Genomic DNA, 22,236 nt, shown 5'->3' with positions numbered 1-22,236 from the left:
AATATCTTGCAAATGCTATTCTCATGTGAACTTTAGGTCTGTGCATTCCAAAGCTGCTTTCAACTGCATAGTTTATGAAGGATGGAGTTAATTTTGTAATGGATTAAAAGGTTACAGGAATATAGCTTTATTGATTTGTTTTTCAAAAGGATGTTCAATTAGGAAAGAAGTACAAATCAGAGCTAGTGCGTAGTCCATTTTCAAACCATAGCTTCAAAATTGTTGGCATTATACATGTTATGTATGCGTTTACATTATGAAGCATCAGACCTCTATAGATACCAAGATATTGATGTCAAATGAGGACGGCCAGACCAATCTAGCCTACTTTTTCCCTGAGTGTTGTTACATCATTGACCTTACTTCTACAGAGATGTATAGAAAGCATTACACCTGTGGAAAACAGGCCTGATGTACAGAGACAAATTTGCAAACTAGGGGGTCCATTAGGATGTAGGGCATATCGCCACTGCCCGCATGGCGGTGGTGATCCGCCCTACATCCTTCCCCGCCCGCCACCCATTTCCCCCCCGCCATATTAGTATGGCGGGGAGGACCCCGGCGGACGGAAAGACCGTCCACCGGTTTTCCGCCGGTCACACAGGTGACAGGGCGGAAAAGGGGCCTGATATGGTGGCGGTGTCTGCTAGACACCGCCATCCATATTAGGAAGGCAGTGGGACGCTGCCTTTCTGTGGCGACAACGCCGCCACGGAAAGGCATGCGGATAGTGACTTTGGGGGACCGTTGCGGGCCCCCAGGGCATTGGGGGGTGCACATGGGGAGTACCTATGGTACCTCTCTACATTGTCATGGAGAAGATGGCAGTCACCGCGCGGTGCCTGTCACCCTGTGCATGACAATGCACACAGTGCATTCCCAGCATTGTGGCGGGCAGTGCTGTGAGCGGTGGCTGTGGCGTTGGCATCCTAATTGCAGGTGTGGGACCACCGCACCACTGGCGGCCAGTCCCAGCACCGCTAGGGTGGCGGACGGACTAAAGTCCGCCCGCCATCCTAATGGGCCCCTAGGATGGGGAAATTGCACATCGACAGGTTTGCCAATGGCTCTGCAATTAGCGATGAGACCAATGTACTAATAGGTTGTATTACAATCTGTACATTCCAATGGGGTCACAAAAACTCAATGGGAATGTACAAAATTATTTATTAGGCAGGTTGCAATCTGCGCCCCCTATGAATGTCTCTGAATGCAGTTATGGTCTCTTGCTTGAGCAGGCCACTGTCTGTGCATTTTCATTCAAAAATTGGCAGCATGTTTTTTAAGTGACCTATGTTCACGAGACAGGTGCTGATTTTTTTTTTATACTACCCGTTTGAGAATACACTGGGTAGAATCAAGCAGTGACCCAATGCCTGCTCCTCCAGATACTCCTTGATACGATTCTAATTCTTCTTTGCCAATCAAATACCACCCACTTTAAGGAGTTGTTATCTGATCAGTGGTTTGCATCCACAATTGTAGTTAAACAGCATTAAGACATTCTATTGCGACTCCTAAATAGATGAGGGATGTTTTCCTTTCATGTCCACTCCTAGCTGTGGTCCATAATGGTTTGCAAACCTCCTTTTACGTGTCAGAAAGACTTTTCTGACTTGCATAAGTGGATGTACATTTCAAAACACTGCTTTGCGGTTGCCAACCCTCTCATTTTATGAATTGAAAGGGTTGTGACAGCAAAATTGTTTTGGACATCAGGTCTAAAATGCTCAATTAATTTTGCAGAGACACATTATATGTTCACTAGGTACACAAGAAACTGGAACGCCAAATGGCGAGATTACAATTCACAATTTGAACATTGTGTCAACTTGTGGTTTGTAAGCACGTGGGGTGGTGTACCCTGTTTATAAATCTCAAAGTGCTGTAATGGTTTGTTGTATAATCTTACCCTGCCTCTCTCCAAGGCTGTGCAAGTGCAATACTGCTTTGCATATTTAGAGGACGTAATACGTGTTGGGCAGAAGAGCATACTTCAAGAAACTACATTTCCCATGAAGCCACTGAAAACTCGCAATGTTTGGAAATAGCAGTAGCAATCTTGATGTTATTGAGCATTAATATGTTCCTTGTGATCCAGAGCATCTATGCTAAGCAATTAAGATTAGTTTATTGTTACCACCAGGACCTTGATGCTAGACCTTAAGAAAACCTTAGTGTCAGGTTTCATGGTTCTTGAACAAAGGAGTCTGAAGGCTATCTGCCCCATAACCCCTGAGCATAGCTCTGACCATGAGTGAGTGAGCAAGAATTTCAAACCTAAACTCTGGAGGGGTGTTCACAATAGCATTTGAAAAGGCGAATGCCAAGAGTACACTAAAGGTATGAGAAACCAAGTTCCACCAGGATTCATGAATTTTGAAATTCTCTAAGTTAAGAAGACATTGATGACAAGGCTTAGCAGCCTCAAAACGTGTGCTGCAGCAAACCTAAGCCAGGCACAGAGGAAGCCGGTAACACCAACGGTGGACCTCCCGATCAAAGGCAAACTTGGAATTCAGAGAGGAAGAGGGAGAACAAATACTAAGTTAGCATGGCTGATAAGGGGTGTTACCCCGAAACCGGTCCCAGGATGCTTGTTTCCGGTCCAGGGAGGACCTGGCCTGGCAGTTCGGGCTGGACTGTTCCCATGGGAAGCAAGGCCAAGACTGATTTGCATATGGCTGGGTCTGAACTGGGGTGGTGTAGTGACTTTTATGTTTCACCCTGACAAGGATTGTGGCTGTTGCGTGAGAAGGCCTCACATCTCCCTCAACCAACAACCCATTTTCTCACATTATGCTTATTTGTACGGCGCACATATCACCTGGCGGGGGGGAGGGGAGAGGGGAAACTAGCATTCAACGTAGAGAGGATATTCTCTATCTGATGCCTATTGGAAGAGCCATCTTTTAGGTTTCAAGTGCAATTCTAAGTTGGAGTTGATGTGGTAGGGACATTTGTTCCTGGCTTTGGGGCCAGGTAGGAAAAGTCAAGGTCCCTGGCTCTAGCTTGCCGGATGCAGGGATGTGGGTGAGGCGATGAATGGCTGAGTGGAGAGGCCTGGTAGGTGTGTGCAACCAAAAGCAGTTGTTGAGATATGCTGCACCTTGATTGTGTAGTGCCTTGTGTGTGAGGAGCCTGAAGAAGATGCATTTGTGGATAGGGATTCAGTGGATGCCCTTGAGGTGTCTGTATATATGCGTGTGGAGTGGTAATTTGAGAGTGAGTCTGGCTGCAGTATTGTGTATGACTTGGAACCTCTTTGTGAGTTGATTGGTGATGCGGACATAGAGGGCATTGCTGTAAACGAGTCTTCTGATGATTAGGGCTTGTGTGACAGATCTTCGGGTGTTTTGAGGGAGCCATCTTCAGACCACATTGAGGGTAGTAAAACAGGAGGATGTGGCCAAGTTGACTGAGTTGTATATTGATATTTGATTGTCGATCATGATATCCAGGTTCCAGTCATATTGGATGGGCTGGGTGCCAGTCCACCACGTCGAGGAACAGAGAGAGGTGTCCTTTGCAAATATGACCACTTTAATTTTGTCAGTGTTGTTTTTTAGGCAGCTGGTTTTCATCCACTTCACAACCTCTGAGATGCAGCAGATGAAGTTTGCCTAGGTGTCCGAGGTGTCCTTTGAGAGGGAGAGGATGAGCAGGGTGTCATCGGCGTAGGAGATGATGCTCAGCCTGTGAGCACAGATGATGATGGTGAGAGGGGTCATGTAGATTTTGAAGAGCGTTGAGCTAAGTGGGGAGCATTGAGAGACGCTGCAGATCAGGTTGGAAAGAGTAGATGAGTAAATGAGTACCGGACTAGGCTGACCATTTGGGTGTTACCTGAGCAGAAGGAGCTGATCCACTGGAGTGCAGGTCCGCAGATTCTGGTCTTGTGGAAGTGCAGGATGAGGATGTGGTGGGAGATGGTGTCGACAGCAGCCGAGAGGTTGTGAAGAATAAGGCTGCTGTGTCCCGTTTGAACATGATGAGGTTAATGTCGTCTGTGGCAGCAGTGAGAGCATTCTTGGTAATGTTGTTTGGTCTTAATCCAGCTAGTATGGATCCAGGAGATGGTTGGCATAGAGGTGAATGGACAGTCAGCTGTTGATGTGTTTTTCTTTGGCCGAGTAAGGAGGGGGGATTAGTTTTTAGTTATCCAGTCTTAGGGTCTACACAAGGTTTCTTTGGGAGTGGTAGAATGGTGATGTGTTTGAGTTGAGGTGATGAGTTGAGGTGCAGAGTTCTTTTAGATGGTGTTAATTTTGTTCATGAAATAGTAGGAGAGCTAAGTGCAGCAAACCTGTTTGGGGGTGATGACCATGGAGCTGGCAGCAGGGGATCTGAATTCCTTCAGTATAGTGAAGATTTCTTTCAAGGTGTTGTTGCTGTTTTGAGTTAGTTCAGTAAGTGTTGTACGCTTGGTAGCTCTGAGTCGCTGGTGGTAGATCTGGATGGATGATCTGTAGGTGTCTCTGTCCCTGTTGTCATGAGGGAGTACCTTCGCTCCCAGTGTGGCTGGACTGTACGTGTATGCCTTTGAACAAAAGTTTATCCTCCCTGTTTCTAATCCACATCGTTCTTCCGTAGGCTTATGGAAGCGGTATATAGACGATGTGTTACTGATCTGGCATGGCAACAACAACGCCCTCCAGACTTTCCTCACGTGGATAAATACCTTGAATCCAAACCTGAACTTCACACATACTTATGACCAGTCTGAAGTTGTATTCCTGGATGTAGTGATCACAAAGACACAAGGTTCACTTCAGACCAGGACTTATTACAAACCTACCTCGAGGAATAATCTCCTTGATTTCACGAGCTTTCATCCTCGCACACTGAGGGAGAACTTGCCCTACGGGCAATTTCTCCGCCTTCGACGGAACTGCACTGCCTTGAGTGATTTCAAAGACCAGTCTCATGATCTGACTACTAAATTGATAGCCAGAGGGTACCCTTCCCCTCTCCTCTCCAGAAGCTATAAGCGTGCGAGAAATCAACCCAGGGAAGTGCTCCTAACTGACTATGTGAAAGATACTGCTCCCATCCCACTAACATGTGTCACCACCTATAGCACCTTATCCAACCAATTGAAGAAAGCCATCACAAAACACTGGGGGATAATTAACAGCATCAATCGCAAGTGGGAAAAACCGCTCTTTTCATTTAAACGTGCTCAGAGCCTACGCAATAGTCTCGTACACACACGCCCTTTGGTACATTCTGACACTTCACAAAGAACTATAACTGAAGTATGGGGCCTCCCCAAGGTAACTGGACATTTTCCTTGCTCTGATTGTAGCATATGCCATCTGACTTCACACACTAAAACCTTAAACCTTGAACCCAACAAAGTTTGGACCCAAAGAGGTCATACCAACTGCAATACACCTAATGTAATTTACTTAATTACATGTCCTTGCGGTCTACGATACGTAGGGATGACTACGAGGAAGGTCAAACTCCGGATATGCGAGCACCGGAGCAACATCAGGTGTAAACGTGTTACCACAAAACTGAGCGAACATTTTCTATCTGTTAATCATACAACAAATGACTTAAGGTGGACCATTATTGAAGAGATCTCAACAGGCAGAAACATCCCCAAAACCCTTTTTGAAAAGGAGCAGAGATGGGTTTACCGTCTGGGTACCAACCTTCATGGCTTGAATGATAATATGTTCACAATGTGAGCAAGTAATTCATACATCCGTTCCGGTTGTCATACGTTTTAGACAATCTTTAAAGCATGCGATTATTTCATCTATGCTATTCGTCGGTGTAGCTCACTTAAGAGAAGAAAGGAAAGACAAATATTTTGCATACGAGGTAAAGCAGAATGACTATCAATGCGTCTAAAAACTTATGTCTCCAACACCCAAGCGTGATGAAAAAAGAGTGAGTGGGAGTGTTGGTGCCTCACGGTAGCGCCACCAAGGAGGGTTAAGCAGGATGGTACTCGCCTGCTACCTCAAGATCTCATCATCAGCTACCAACACTCCAAAAGCAAGAAATATGTGTAAGAAAAACAATAAATGACTGTACAGGTGCTAAGGTGTGTGATTAAAGAAAGAAGAACTGTGCTATAGTGTGTGCACCATGTTGAACCCCATAGTGATATACAATGATATCCAAAATTGAGCTGAATCACACTGGCTTGCGTTTTTTATTCTAAGCTGCGTGATTGCTCATGTTTAAAATGCCGACATGTTTCATTGCCACTGGACAAAACTCACGGCAACTTCTTCAGGGCGTGGGGTCTGTTCGTTTCACCCTGCACCTCTGTTTGTCAATTAAAAACAATTCTGTTGGAGACAAAAGAAAAACACACAAACATAACAACACAGGACAGGCTTGGTTGGCAACCGGTTTACCTCGGGACTGATGTCCTATGTATTGCATTCTGAGTCACACTTTATCATATTTACCGGGGTAATGCCCACCATGGGCATACCTTTACCCTTGAGTCCTTGTGGCTGTATACACGCGTTCAAGGCTCCACTTATTCAACTCCAATCGTGAGTCTGTAATATATAATATACAACAACGATTGTATGGCTGACAGTGTCAAATGTCTACCCTGAGTGGTGTCATTGATAATTAATGCTGGTGTATCTCCGTCCTGATTAGGTATCTCCCCAGCATCTAAGTCTTTCCTTAGAACTTCCTCGTGTTCAGCATCCTGTTCGATAAGTTGTGACCCCTTACAATAGCATACCCTTTATGGAGTTCTAGCCTGACCCATATGCGTTAAAACCTCCCGCTCTAACCGAAGTTTCCCAAGTTCCCTTCCTTTAATGTTTTCGTGCCGAATGCCCCAAGTTAGATTACATCAAGCAAGACTCACCATAAAAGTGTTCGTGACTGGCGTTTACTCAGCCCAGCAACAACGCGGCTGTTGTGTTTCGCGGTTTAAGAACGTAATTACGTTCACCACGTGACTTGCCTTCACAGATCCCGTTCTCACATGTGAGTTCGCGTAGTGTAAAAAGGGGCTGCCATTTTGCAGTGGGGGGTTCCTTATTATACCAACCCCTATTCGTTTGCAAAAGTGTTCTGCTACATATAATTACTGCACCCCAGTGATGGATAATGTTGGATATATATCAGTCGACCTATTTGTAACATTTAAAAAAAAACGAAACTCAGGTCTTTCCAGAAATCCCCCTTCGGATACATGTCCCTTTGTAGTTTTTAATTTTCCATTGGGAACTAACCAAGTGGTAGATGGAAGTGTATTACCCTGTCCGGTTACTTCCGCATTAATGATAGGTAAAAGCTTTGTATTCTCCTATTCTCAAATTATAGCAATGAGAGTTGTGACCCGTTAATAATGCACTCTTTGGGTTAACTCATTCCCAGAAGTTTGGACCTCTTGGATGTACAATTCACAAATTAATACTGACTGGGGTCTGAGTACTAGTAAACCTTTGGTGGTATAGAGGAAGGATTAGGTGATTCATGTATTCACCTTATTCTCAAATTATAGCAATGAGAGTTGTGACCCGTTAATAATGCACTCTTTGGGTTAACTCATTCCCAGAAGTTTGAACCTCTTGGATGTACAATTCACAAATTAATACTGACTGGGGTCTGAGTACTAGTAAACCTTTGGTGGTATAGAGGAAGGATTAGGTGATTCATGTATTCACCTTATTCCATTCGATAAGGTCGTTTAGTCCATTTTGGTCCACACCCTCTTGGTAAATCCAACGTGCTTCCCTACTACTAGTCTGGATTCAATATTAAACTGATCGCCTGTAACTTTTTCCAGCACTACCCAGCGCACGTCTTGAGGGGTATGTTTTTGTGTCTGAAAATGTTGTATCAATTTGGTGCTCAATTTGCCTGCGCGAAGTGTACTAAGGTGTTCTTGTATCCTTGTTTTTACCTTCCTGGTGGTAAGGCCGATATAGTGGAGCTCGCAATACATGAATCACCTAATCCTTCCTCTATACCACCAAAGGTTTACTAGTACTCAGACCCCAGTCAGTATTAATTTGTGAATTGTACATCCAAGAGGTCCAAACTTCTGGGAATGAGTTAACCCAAAGAGTGCATTATTAACGGGTCACAACTCTCATTGCTATAATTTGAGAATAGGAGAATACAAAGCTTTTACCTATCATTAATGCGGAAGTAACCGGACAGGGTAATACACTTCCATCTACCACTTGGTTAGTTCCCAATGGAAAATTAAAAACTACAAAGGGACATGTATCCGAAGGGGGATTTCTGGAAAGACCTGAGTTTCGTTTTTTTTTAAATGTTACAAATAGGTCGACTGATATATATCCAACATTATCCATCACTGGGGTGCAGTAATTATATGTAGCAGAACACTTTTGCAAACGAATAGGGGTTGGTATAATAAGGAACCCCCCACTGCAAAATGGCGGCCCCGTTTTACACTACGCGAACTCCCATGTGAGAACGGGATCTGTGAAGGCAAGTCACGTGGTGAACGTAATTACGTTCTTAAACCGCGAAACACAACAGCCGCGTTGTTGCTGGGCTGAGTAAACGCCAGTCACGAACACTTTTATGGTGAGTCTTGCTTGATGTAATCTAACTTGGGGCATTCGGCACGAAAACATTAAAGGAAGGGAACTTGGGAAACTTCGGTTAGAGCGGGAGGTTTTAACGCGTATGGGTCAGGCTAGAACTCCATAAAGGGTATGCTATTGTAAGGGGTCACAACTTATCGAACAGGATGCTGAACACGAGGAAGTTCTAAGGAAAGACTTAGATGCTGGGGAGATACCTAATCAGGACGGAGATACACCAGCATTAATTATCAATGACACCACTCAGGGTAGACATTTGACACTGTCAGCCATACAATCGTTGTTGTATATTATATATTACAGACTCACGATTGGAGTTGAATAAGTGGAGCCTTGAACGCGTGTATACAGCCACAAGGACTCAAGGGTAAAGGTATGCCCATGGTGGGCATTACCCCGGTAAATATGATAAAGTGTGACTCAGAATGCAATACATAGGACATCAGTCCCGAGGTAAACCGGTTGCCAACCAAGCCTGTCCTGTGTTGTTATGTTTGTGTGTTTTTCTTTTGTCTCCAACAGAATTGTTTTTAATTGACAAACAGAGGTGCAGGGTGAAACGAACAGACCCCACGCCCTGAAGAAGTTGCCGTGAGTTTTGTCCAGTGGCAATGAAACATGTCGGCATTTTAAACATGAGCAATCACGCAGCTTAGAATAAAAAACGCAAGCCAGTGTGATTCAGCTCAATTTTGGATATCATTGTATATCACTATGGGGTTCAACATGGTGCACACACTATAGCACAGTTCTTCTTTCTTTAATCACACACCTTAGCACCTGTACAGTCATTTATTGTTTTTCTTACACATAGTTCTTGCTTTTGGAGTGTTGGTAGCTGATGATGAGATCTTGAGGTAGCAGGCGAGTACCATCCTGCTTAACCCTCCTTGGTGGCGCTACCGTGAGGCACCAACACTCCCACTCACTCTTTTTTCATCACGCTTGGGTGTTGGAGACATAAGTTTTTAGACGCATTGATAGTCATTCTGCTTTACCTCGTATGCAAAATATTTGTCTTTCCTTTCTTCTCTTAAGTGAGCTACACCGACGAATAGCATAGATGAAATAATCGCATGCTTTAAAGATTGTCTAAAACGTATGACAACCGGAACGGATGTATGAATTACTTGCTCACATTGTGAACAGGTCCTTTTGTATACAGTGCATTGAGTGGGGGATGACCTGTTCTCTGCCCCTTCAGCTCCTTATTGTAGACTGGTTGAATGATAATATACCTTGGACTAATATCTTATAATCTACCTGTGGTCCACTGGGGGCGCAGCATCTAATTATGTCCCTTGTCCTTTATTTACTCAGGAAATCAGGTAGACTCTGTCAGGCATTATTAAAACACGCAATTTTGCCGAATAAATGTTTCCAGCAGAGCTGATACATTGCTTGAATGATAATATACCTCGGACTAATACCTTATAATCTACCTGTGGTCTACTGGGGGCGCAGCATCTAATTATGTCCCCTGTCCTTTATTTATTTACTCAGAAAATCAGGTAGACTCCGTCAGGCACTATTAAAACACGCAATATTGCCGAATAAATGTCTCTAGCAGAGCTGATTATCTCAATACTCTGTAGTTGCACGCATGTACTGAACTTATCTCACTCTGTCACCTATATGGTGGAATCACTGATCTTTGTCTTAACATAACGTGCTCCTGTCTATAATAGTGAGTCCCCTTTACACGCTCTCCGTGTGGTTTTGTCTGGGTCCAATGATTGTTCCTCACGGAGCCTTTCAATAAAGTTTTGTGCTCCTTTTTCTATTTTGCGTGTCGCTCAGTACTGTGAACGACTCTTCTCTTTTTCGCATTCCCATTGGATGTTCACTACACCCAATCAGAAACGGAGTTTGGCGAATCTGCCCAATCCCGTCTGTGCTCTCTCTTTCAGCCCCACCGGGGTCTTTTCGAATCTCTTCTTATACCAGCCTCCGGTCACGGATCCCTACTATCCGGACCCGGCAGCTAGAGGCTGTATAGGTGCCATACGGGTGCTGAGCAGCAAGGGCGTAAGTTATTCACACTGCTCCCTGTCCCAGAAGGTAAGCGGGATCACACTTCTCCACTCGAGGTTGTGACTCGCCCTCTTTTTTTATCTCTCTCCTCTTTCATGCAGGGTGTGCCATATTGCTCCCACCCCCCTCCCGGGATCCTTGAGGCATCAAACGGATTGGCCTCTTTGTAAGATGTTTTTGAAATTCTTGTATATTAAGCATCGGGGTCCGCTTTGTCATTCCCTAGCCCTCCCCATTTTTCCGTATTTAGAGTGGCACGCTGTATAATTCCCGTGCGTTCCGATATACGACTCTAGTCACATCCTATAGGATATTCAGCAAAGGTTTTATCCTACACCGATATCTGGATACACCTAGGTGCACATTTTTTCACCATTTTAGCACCTGAGGTAGACTTAGTGGCACTCCTTCGTTCTCTGAGCACTATTGTTCTCAATCCTCGAGTATTACAGTACGAGTTTGTCACAAACACTTATGACTCCTTTTATGTTTTGTCTTTTGTTTGTGTGTCTTTCTCAATGTCAGAATAAACTCGTTTCTCTCCCCCATTATATATACCTTTTGGCGGATTTTTTCACTGTAAATAATTTTTCACACAGCAGTCCACGGTAGGGTGAACCTTAGCGCGTTCATACCACCGGGGCTCCGCACTTCCACTCTGGTCCTGATGAAAGCCTGATGAACACTCACTGAGGCAGAAACATGTTGACCGCCGTGGAGTGAAACAGGTCTTCTATTTTTTGACCCTCACTCCTTTTTATTCTTTTCCAATTAGCAAAATTATTAAAGTTTTATTTTTGACTCAATTGGATATTTTAAATTCACTACCACCACACACGAACCCCGCTCCGCAGTAACCTGGCGTTGTAGCACACTGGGATGACATTCGGTCATCCCAGTGGAGCCCGATGATGAAGCATGTCACCAACCAGGTTGGCGAGTGAGGGCTTTTATACCAACTGGGTAATATTCATTGAGGTCTGCATTCTTCTCAACAACATATCGGCTTGTTCGGAACTTGTGGATCAGTGCTCTTCTAATCAGTAGTGCCCCTTTTACTGACTTGGCTTACATTGACTTTGTTGTTTTTGAATAATTCCTTGAGGGGACTAGTCGTGTTGATCCCTTCCTCTCTTGTTGGTTTTCTGTCATGAGTGTGATGTCATCGGCATTCCAGCTGTTTGCAGTGGAGCTTGGTGAGTCTGAAGTCTTTTGTGTCCCAGCTTGCTTGCAGTTTGGAGCGAGTGGTGGAGGTGGTTTTTAGCAGAGGCAGAGAGTCTGCGCAGGAGGTGATCCATGAATTAAAGTTCTTGATGGAAAGCGTAAGGATGACGTGGTGGCGGGTGTTGTGACTGAAGCTCAGAGGTCCAGATATCTATGGGGATCATGTTCCAGTTCCCCTCGGAAGTCTGGGTGTGTTGGATCCAGTGCTGGTTGGGCAGGTCAGGCTGAAGCAGACAAAGGAGTGGTCAGTCCATGGTAGTAGGGTGGGCTTGTCCACTGTGATGTTGGAGAAGGTGGTGAATACCGGGTCGAGGAGGTGTCTGGCACTCATTTGGTGAGTATTAGTATACTCAGGTCTTTCAGGAGGTTAGTGGTTTTGAGGCTGGTGTGGTCCTCAAGGTGAAAGTTGAGGTCTTTTAGTAGACACACAATGATGTCATTGCACATGTGAAAAGAGAATACACAATCCCTCACACCTGTGAAATGGTCAACACCCACCCTGGTGCAAAGAATTACACCGTTTGGCCTTGTTGGGGCAGGTATGGCGGAGATTGTTGTTGTGGGTAAGAGACAGAGACAGGGCTCAGAGAAATTAAAGTGATAATGAATAGGCTGGTAGGACAGGTAAAGTGGTTAACAAAAACAAATGAGCAGGGGAGTTTTGCAGCCCTGGGCCTGGATTGGGGAGGCTAATTGAGAGGCTGGTAGGTCAAACACAGGTTGGGAATATAAGGTAAAAGGAATAGGGCTCAGTAGATCCAGATAGGATCTGTAGGTCCGTAAAAGTGAAGTGAAAGTTAAATAGGAGTTTGATTATATAGGGCAAAATAAAGAGGGGAGGATCTATCTGTTGTCCGATTAGCGTGTTTGAGATATGCCATGTTAGCAAGCTGAAAAACTAAGTTAATGTACACTGCATTAGCTGAGAATGTTTACTGTGCGCCTGGCGTACTTCCTGATTACAGAGATACTTTGCATATTTACAAAGCAACTCTATGATCTGTCCACTCCCCATCATTGACATGGAAAACCAGGAACACAGGCGCTAGATAGTAGAATCTCTAGCCACTAAAAACAGGATATTAATATATGTATTGTGCCAGGGGACTCATAACACATGCCTGTTGATCAGTGCTAGTCTCCTCAATGACCCAATCTGTAAATCACGCTTTGCAATGCAATTTCTACAGTGCCACAATTTGCAAAGTATTGCTTCTTTAGTTAAAATGCCATCACAATTCCATTAGTGGACTCAGCCTGCTTCACTAACATCCATTTTAGAGTTGCTGAAGAAAATGTGTCTTATAAATTGTATGAATATGTTTCCTGCTTGCATGTTTCTCTTATCTATTATTCCTTTTAATAAAATAGAAAACATGACATTTACTTTATAATGTTGTTTTCTTGCTCTAAAGAAAATATATTAATTTGTGTTTCTCGAGAAAGAAGCCCCATACCAGGAGATGTAACACACACTTAACATTATTTTTCAAGGCCTTCTGCTTCCCAGGCCACAACTGTACTTCATTCATTTTTAAATGGCTACCTGTTTAATTTGCTTCAACAGTGCAATGGCATTTCCCTTGTTTGTGGGTGTCCAATTAAAAATTAAAATTAAAAATGTAGGCGTTCATGAGAGTATCTTGTTTATGTAGCAGAGTTTCTACAGTGTTAATGGTTTCATGTTAGTACAAGCCTTATGATTCCTGTTCACGCCATGTTGAGCGTGTGCCTTTTCACTTCTTTGAAACTATTTGACAATTATTTACACACATCCTCAAAAAATGCAGAATAATAATTGGCAGGGCGTGGGATCCGCCATCTCCACACGGAGTCAATCCTCTTCCCCAGCTGAGTGGTTGCCCGGATAGGCGGACACAACATCCCTCTGTCAGTATTCCAGTTTCCCCATATTTTGGACTACTTGTGGGGGCACCCCCCCTACTCTCCCAGACAACCCGCTCCGCTTGCATACACCAATCCATATCATCTTCCCAATCCCTCAGGGTTAGTCTAGAATCTGAACCCCATTTTCTTGCTATATTGCGTTTCGCAACCATGAGGCTGAGTGTAGCCCATAGTCTTCCTCCTCTTGTAAGATCTGTCGTTCCCCATATATTCAACAAACCTAATTGGGGGGTGAGGTCGATATTTTCTGTCAAAACCGAATCCATACGGGATTTAACCTCTTCCCAGTAACTCTGAATTATAGGACAGTCCCACAAAATATGGAAGAAGGTGCCCTCGCCCCCACAGCCCCTGATACAGTGCGGTGAGGTTCTTTTCCCCATTTTTACAAGAATGGTGCAGGCATAGTAAGTTCTGTGTAGGATTTTCAGTTGGACCAATTAGAAACAGGAACATATGGCAACTTCTTTTGGGGACGCAGTTACTTCTAACCATTCCTCGTCATCTATGTGGACATGGTCCTTCTCCCATCTCTCTCTGAGTTTCGTAAAATTCTCGGGGGAGTTATTTAATATTTTCCGATATGTTAGGGAGATCGCCTTCTTTTGCATATAATCACCAAGTAGTCTGTCTTCTAATGGGTATGATTCAGGCAGTTCCCCTGTTTGCGGGATAGCTCATTTCAGTGCATGATTTATTTGGTGGTAACGAAATATTTCTGTGGGTGCTAACTCGTGCTCCTGCTGTTCAGCAAAAGGTTTTACCCCTTCACTAGTCCACAGGTCGCCTACCTGTGAGAGACCTATGAGGTCCCATTTATCAAAACCTCAGCATCTCGCCAGTAGGCCTAGATGTATTGAGTCCCATAAGGGAGTGGCCCATGTAATTCTATCATGCCACTCTAATGCCGTCGATGTCGTATTCTAGATTTTAATTGTCATTGAGGTGGGGGTGCGAGTTGGCATGCTCTGCCTTCCCCCATATATCGCCCTTTGATACCCTCCCGCCAACATATTATATCTGTCCACTCGGTAAGCTGGGTCCTCTGGCGGCCAATGCACCCAATAGTTGACTACCACTAGTTGTGCGGCCCAGTAGTATTATTGTAGGGACGGAAGGGCAATACCGCCATCATACCAGCTCTTTGTTAGTTTGTTTAGAGCTATTCTTGGAGCTTTCCCGTCCCATAACAGTGTTCTTACAGTTGCTTCTATAGTCAGGGGACTGGGTGTGGTATATTTTGCAGTATGTATTGCTGAACTATATTTTGGTTCTGGCTGATTCTCTTATGTTAGGACCTCACAAAATTGTCTTTCTTTGTTTATGTTTTTGGTACTGATTTGAATCTAACTAACTACTTTTTGCTTTCTGTTTTGAGTATTACATTTTGAATGCACCTTTATGGCAGCCTCTGCAGGTAAGAGCAGTGGGGCCAGGTGAGGGGGGGTTTTTAAGAGACGACCGAGGTAAAATTGATTATTTATTTAATTTTCCATCGTGGTCGTCTCTCGAAATCCCCCCTCACCTGGCCCCACCGCTCTTACCTGCAGCGACCGCGGCTGCTTTATGGTTTTGACTTTAAATTTTGTTCTGTGAAGGTTTTCTTTATTTGTTCAACTACTCCCGCCCTTTGGGACTCACACTGCCCCAATCCTGCGCGTCAGCCCTTTACAGGTATTAGTGAAAGTGCCGACAGCTGCAACAGGTGGGCAGGGAGCTGCAGTATATAACAGTCCCCCATGGTACATCTTTCTTCTGTCCATGCCCATGGAGTAAAGCCACGATTTACAATGCTAGTCTGGACATACTAAGGAAACACATCAAGTGACTGGGGCCTTGTTATCCCATCCAAGGATGGACTGGTACATATGAAACAATGCTGATTTTTAACTCTTCTAAGTCCTGGCTGAACGAGGGCAGCTTGACCAGTGGGAGAGAGCTCTATGTACTGAGAGAGATATGTCTGCTTTCACGGATGGGAGGTCTCATCATCCCCCCAAAACTGTCATTTAAGTAACTGCTGACTAGCAAAAGCGTGCTTCACATTGGCCGCCGGTGATCTGAGAGGAGACCATCAGCAGAGGGCGGGAAGGAAAACCACCCAAGGGAACCTCAAGCAGCAAGGTAAGTAGAACGAAATGCGTAGTCACCAATGTCATTGCAACATTCCCTATGCGGGTCTAGCATTGAACTCCATGGCAACAGAGCAAGGACAGTCAGCTGCCTCTTAACAGAAGGGGCTCGGCTGAATAGAACTGTAAAGTTGCTGTATGCACAGGCTTCGCAGCTGCGGGAGGGGAAGCAAAGACAGCTCCATTTCCAGAGGATGTCAGTGTCAGAAACTGCAATTGTGGAGCTGAACACTGGAGGCTTCTGTACGCATTGCTGATACAGAGATGCGCATTGATTGCGCACACAGTGGATTGTTGTTGGAAAATGTGCAACACGGTACCGATTAATTAGGTATGTGCAACGATTAACTTTACGAATCTTAACTGATGCAGTATTGAAAAACGTGGACATTGCAGCATATGTGAGTTGCACATTGGTTGTAGTTATTCATTAAAGAGTAAAACAATTACGTACATGAAGCTCACTACTTTTATATATCCTGGTGTAACATTTGCATAACACTTTCTACCCCTAGGTGGGGAACTCAATTGCTTACCTGCATAGGTAGCATGTTACATTGTGTAGTGTGTGTGGTTGGAAGGGTTTTCTCTTTGTGTTGATCCTATATGGGAAGTGTTTCCATGTTGGGGTGATGACCACTGAGGTGCAGTTATCGTGTTATGGTACGCTGCGTAGTGTGTTGGAGGAAGACGTGTCTGGAGGGCTGGCTTTAGTGCTGATGGGGCCCAGTGTGACAATCTTTGTTGGCATCCCCCTATAACCTCCTTCTTCGTGTATGTCCTCACTACCACCCTCCAAAGGTGCCCCTCATCTCTCCTTCACACATCTATCACATTTATTTGTTTTGTAGTGCTACTCATCCCAATGTAGGGTGTTATAGCGCTTTACATCACAAACATATTATCCAGAGACATTGAATCAAATAAGTGTGTAGATCAATAAAGACAATCGTCTGGAGCACACCAAGTGGGGTTTCTTATAGATTTTCCAAGAGTTATGTAAATTGGAAAAACAAAGATTGATAGTCAAAAAGTTCTGGTAATTATATGGAAAACGACCACAATGATAGTACATTCGTAGAGGTGAACAAATTGTTAAGACAGTACAATAATGGCATCCGAACATATCAACAATAGTACGTCAATTGTTAACAATTGTACTGCAACGTTATTAACAATAAAGTGAGCAGTAAAGACTTTCCGTCGTTTTGAGTTCGGTAGACAATCACATCCCACGAACATATGATGTTACAATGCAAACAATTCCAACGCATGCTTTTACAACATGATTTTTACATCGCAACTACCATTTCATTGCATGATTTTACAACGCATGCCATTACCACGAATTTTTTAAAACTACCATTACAATGCATTCCAGTACAACGCATACCATTACAACGCATAATTCTTTTAGGGCAACAGTAAGGTAAGTTTAGGATAGTGTAGGGGTAAATATTACTATTCCCACTCCAGTGAGTGCAACAGTAGGGAAAGTGTTGGATAGCATAGGGGTAACATTTCTATTCCCATCTACCCCAAAACCCATACCCACCCTAAAACCAAACAAGCATTGGCATAGCCAATAGGTCTTGCCTTTGGGACCTTATAAGTGTTTAGCCATGCAACAGTTGCATAACTAAGTACTTATAAGATCCCAAAAGCGAGAGCTATTGGCTATACCAAGCGGCCGTGCGGCCGCGAAAGTGATCGCGATCGTGATCAAACATCAAAGCGGCCGTGAAAGTGAAAGTAACCTCGGTCAAGCGCGGCGCGCATGCCCGCGCATATGCACTGTAGCTACAGGCTGGCCTGGTAGCACTTTTTGGAGCCCTCACAAAATGTCTCACCAGATCAGCGCATGCGCTGGGTCAGGCGAGACCTAAAAATCTACATTACTTACCTTATAATGCTTTGTAATACTATGCGTTGTGATGGCATGCGTTGTAGTGACATGCGTTGTAATGGCATGCGTTGTAATGGCATGCGATGTAAAGGCAGTTGTGTTGTAACAGTTGCTTTGTAAATGCAGTGCGATGTAATGACTGCATTGTAATAGATGTTTTCCCATCCCACACGTGTTATGTCACAATGACTTTTTCAAGGTTGTCCTCTTCTTCACCTCTTTGTGCCTCTTGCCCCTTCGCTCGGTTTTGTGCCTGTTTCCTCTCTCATCCCCTGTGCTTTCTGACCTTTTACTTATTTTTGTACTCTCACTCCTTTTTAGTGCTTTTCATTGTTTTTGTGCTCTCACACTAATGCTTGTTCTCTTTCTTTTGTTTCTCACTCATCGCTTTTTGCACTGTTTTCTCATTTCAGTCCTTGTGCTGTTTGCTGTTGTTTTTCTGCATTTTCTCTTTTCTGGCCTTCTGTCCTCTTTGTTGTGCTCCTTGCTTGCCCCCTTCCGATACCTTTTCACACCCAGTGGCGTAACGAAACCTGCAAAGTACATGTCAGTCAGTCTCTCTCTCTCTGTCAGTCTCCCTCTCAGTCAGTCAGTCAGTCCCTAAGTCAGTCAGATCCTCTCTCTGTCAGTCTCTGTCGGTCTCTCTCTGTCTCTCTCAGTCTCTCTCTGTCTCTGTCAGTCTCTCTCTCTCTCTCAGTCAGTCTCTCTCTCTCAGTCAGACAGTCTCTCTCTACCTCAGTCAGTCTCTCTCTCTCAGTCAGCCAGTCAGTCTCTGTCAGTCAGTCAGTCTCTCTCTGTCAGTCTCTCTCTCAGTCAGTCTTTCTCTGTCAGTCTCTCTCTACCTCAGTCAGTCAGTCTCTGTCAGTCAGTAAGTCTCTCTCAGTCAGCCAGTCTCTCTCTCTCTCAGTCAGTCTCTTAGTCAGTTAGTATCAGTCTCTGAGTCAGTCTCTCTCTCTACTCTCTCCCCATTCTCTCTCTCCGCTGTCTCTCTCCACTGTCTCTCTCTCCACTCTCTCTCCACTCTCTCTCTCTACTCTCTCTCCACTCTTTCTCTCTCCACTGTCTCTCTCTCCAGTGTCTCTCCTCTCTCTCCACTGTCTCTCCACTCTCTCTCTCCCCACTCTCTCTCTCTCCACTCTCTCTCCCCTTTCTCTCCACTCTCTCTCTCTCCACTCTCTCTTTCCACTCACTCTCTCCTCTCTCTCTCCTCTCTCTCTTTCCACTCTCTCTCTCCACTCTCTCTCCACTTTCTGTCTCTCTCCACTTTCTGTCTCTCCTCTCTCTCTACTCTCTCTCTCTCCACTTTCTCTCTCCACTTTCTCTCTCTCACTACACTCTCTCTCTCTGGGGGGCCATGAGTACATTACCTGCAAGGTCCGCAGGCCATTATGTTGCACTCTCGTTCTGGTTAATTATAATGTTTAGAGGAACAACAGTTGCTGCGTAAATATGATATTTTCAGGACTTCAATCACATTGACATAAATCATTGCTTTCTAAATGAGATAATAGATATTTCTCTCTATATATGTCATTCAGGCATATGATTCATTTTTGAACACTCACTTTTTGTAAAACCCTTTATAAATATAACTATCAAAAGCAATGTTGAGTAACAGTGACTAAAAAGGCAGCATTGTTCTTATATAAATAACTTTTTGAAAGCACACTGTCATCTGGAAACATTTTAAATTTGTTAGCACAATACAATACGTCGCAAATATCTATGTATTTTAAGATGGAAAATCTCTGATAGTGCTACTGAAAAAGAGGCATCTGAAGCATACCAGTAATGAATCAGGACACAGGTATGCTGTTTCTTTTTAAGTTTATTCCACCAAGAATCCCATCCATCAACCAGCAGGTCTTCACATCAACTGCTCAGGTTCACTTACAAAACCTTTCATGGAATGAAAAGATTCTGTACATGACATAAGAAAGTTCCATGACTAGAACAACACAAACAAAGGAGTACACCACACACCTCCCCTCTTTATCTAAACACAATAACACAAGAATATATTATACATAGTCAGAAAGATAAGATGGTTTTTTGCACAACCTAGATGAGCTACGAATTTCACATTTACCACCATCATGAGGTGTATCTCCATTTAGGCTCACATTTGAGCTGTGACTAATCTTTCCTTTAACAACAACAACTCCATTTAGGTTCCAAATGCGATGATCTTCTGTCTTCACCGCATTTTTAAACACTTTGATTACTTTTATCGGTTTCATAAATTTTGAAACAGAATTTCCCATCAAACCTGGACGTTTAATCATCACAATATCACCCACAACTACTTTAGTCGGCCTTACAGCTTTCTTCACATCAAAGTAACTTTTCCTTAATTTAGCCTTCTCCTCCTCTCTCTTCTGAATTAGAAAATTATCACATTGTTTTTCCTTTCCCGTACTTACTTCATACTTATTCATCCATGTAGGTTCCACATCTGTGTTTGGAACTCTAACCCGGAACAGTAAGAAAGGTGTCTTGCCAGTTGTAGAATGAGGAGACAACCTGTAATCCTCTATCTTCTTCATTAGTTCAGACTTCCAATCTAAAGATAGAGACTTTGCTAAAGCAATAGTTTCTTTGATCACTCTGTTAATTCTCTCCACCATTCCGTTGGCCTCGGGATGATAGAGAGAACATACTTTATGAGTAATTCCTTTTGAAGAGAGAAAATTCCTCATTTCTTCAGAGACAAGTTGAACCCCATTGTCAGTTAATAAGGATTCAGGAATCCCTTCCCTTGAAAACAGACTCTTTAAACAATTAATTACATGCTTAGAATCAATAGTATGTAAAAAGAAAACCTCAGGCCAACATGAAAACATATCAATGACAACCAATATAAAAGTTTGTGTACCGTTACTATGTATAGGGCCCACAATGTCTAAAGCTATATCTTGCCAAGGGTTGGAGGAACGTCTTCTCAAAACCATTGGTTGAACATGTGTACACTTCGATTTGTCACTTAATGAACATGAAATACAATCACGTAACATTCGTTCAATTTCCCTATCCATACCTGGCCACCAATATGTCATACACAATTTCTCTTTATATTTTGTTAACCCAGCATGAGAAGAATGCACTAAATCAATGAGCTCCTTCCTGAGAGAACTTGGAGGAATTAGTCTCGTCCCACTAAACAATAATCCATTGTCAGCGGATAATTCATTGCGCAATGGCCAAAACATTTTGCTTGAATCTGATCCCTCTTTGTTACTGTTCCAGCCTTTCTTAATGAGATTCAAGACCTCATTCAAAGTGACATCTTGAACCATTTCATCACACCATCTTTTCTCAGAAATTATATCATAGTCAATTGCACAACCCATTCTTCAATTTCTTCTAAGTCGACTTCATCAGATACAGTTTTTGGTGTAATACGTGACATCACATCTGCCACCTTGTTCTCTATACCTGGAATATATTTTATTCCAAAATTATATTCCTGTAGTCCAATTACCCATTTGGTTATCCTACTAGAGATCGAATCAAGACCCTTCTTGCTAAATATTTCAGTCAAAGGTTTATGATCCGTTCGTACTGCAAAGTCAGTGCCCCAAAGAATTTTTTTACATTTTTTAATAGCCCAGAATACAGCGAGAGATTCTCTCTCCACTACCGAATATCTGGTTTCAGGATCTTTAAGAGTCCGTGATAAAAACATTATTGTTTGCATACCTTTAGAACCTCTTTGTTGCAAGACTGCACCCAACCCTTTTTCACTCGCATCAGTGATGAGTTTAGAATTTGAATTAGGGTTGAAGCTACTCAGAGAAGGGGCACTTTTAAGTTTCTCTTTGATTTCAATAAACTCTCTTTCACAGGAATCAGACCATACAAAATCGACTCCTTTCTTCAATAAGTACCTCATGTTTACAGCACAATCTGCAAAGTTTTTCACAAAATTGCGTAATACTCAACTACACCTAAAAACTTCATGAGCTCGCTCTTGCACGAAGGAGAACTCATTTCTTGTATGATATTGATTAAATCTGATTTGGGTTTGACACCCTCACTAGTAATGTTATGACCTAAATAATTTATTGACTTTGTACTGAACTTGCATTTTTCTGCCTTAATAGTAAGATTATGGCAAGACAATTTCTCCAACGCTGATTTCAAGCGAGCATTGTGCTGACTTACATCATCCCCATATATTAAAATATCATCCTGATACACGTAAACACCAGGGAGACCATGAAGGACACTTTCCATAACTCTTTGGAAGACTGAGGACGCCGATACCAAGCCAAAAGGCATCCGTTTAAATCTATTCGTCGCAAAAGGTGTTATGAAGGAAGTGAAGTCTCTACAAGACTTTTCCAATTCTATTTGGTGAAATGCCGAAGTGAGATCTATTGTACTGAAAATTTTCGCACCATCTAAGAGCGTTAATAATTCATTTATGTTAGGCAAAGGATATTTATCCACCACAACA

Source organism: Triturus cristatus, chromosome 2_2 (assembly GCF_964204655.1).
Source record: "Triturus cristatus chromosome 2_2, aTriCri1.1, whole genome shotgun sequence".
Classification (NCBI taxonomy): Eukaryota; Metazoa; Chordata; class Amphibia; order Caudata; family Salamandridae; genus Triturus; species Triturus cristatus.
This window is presented reverse-complemented; position numbering follows the sequence as displayed.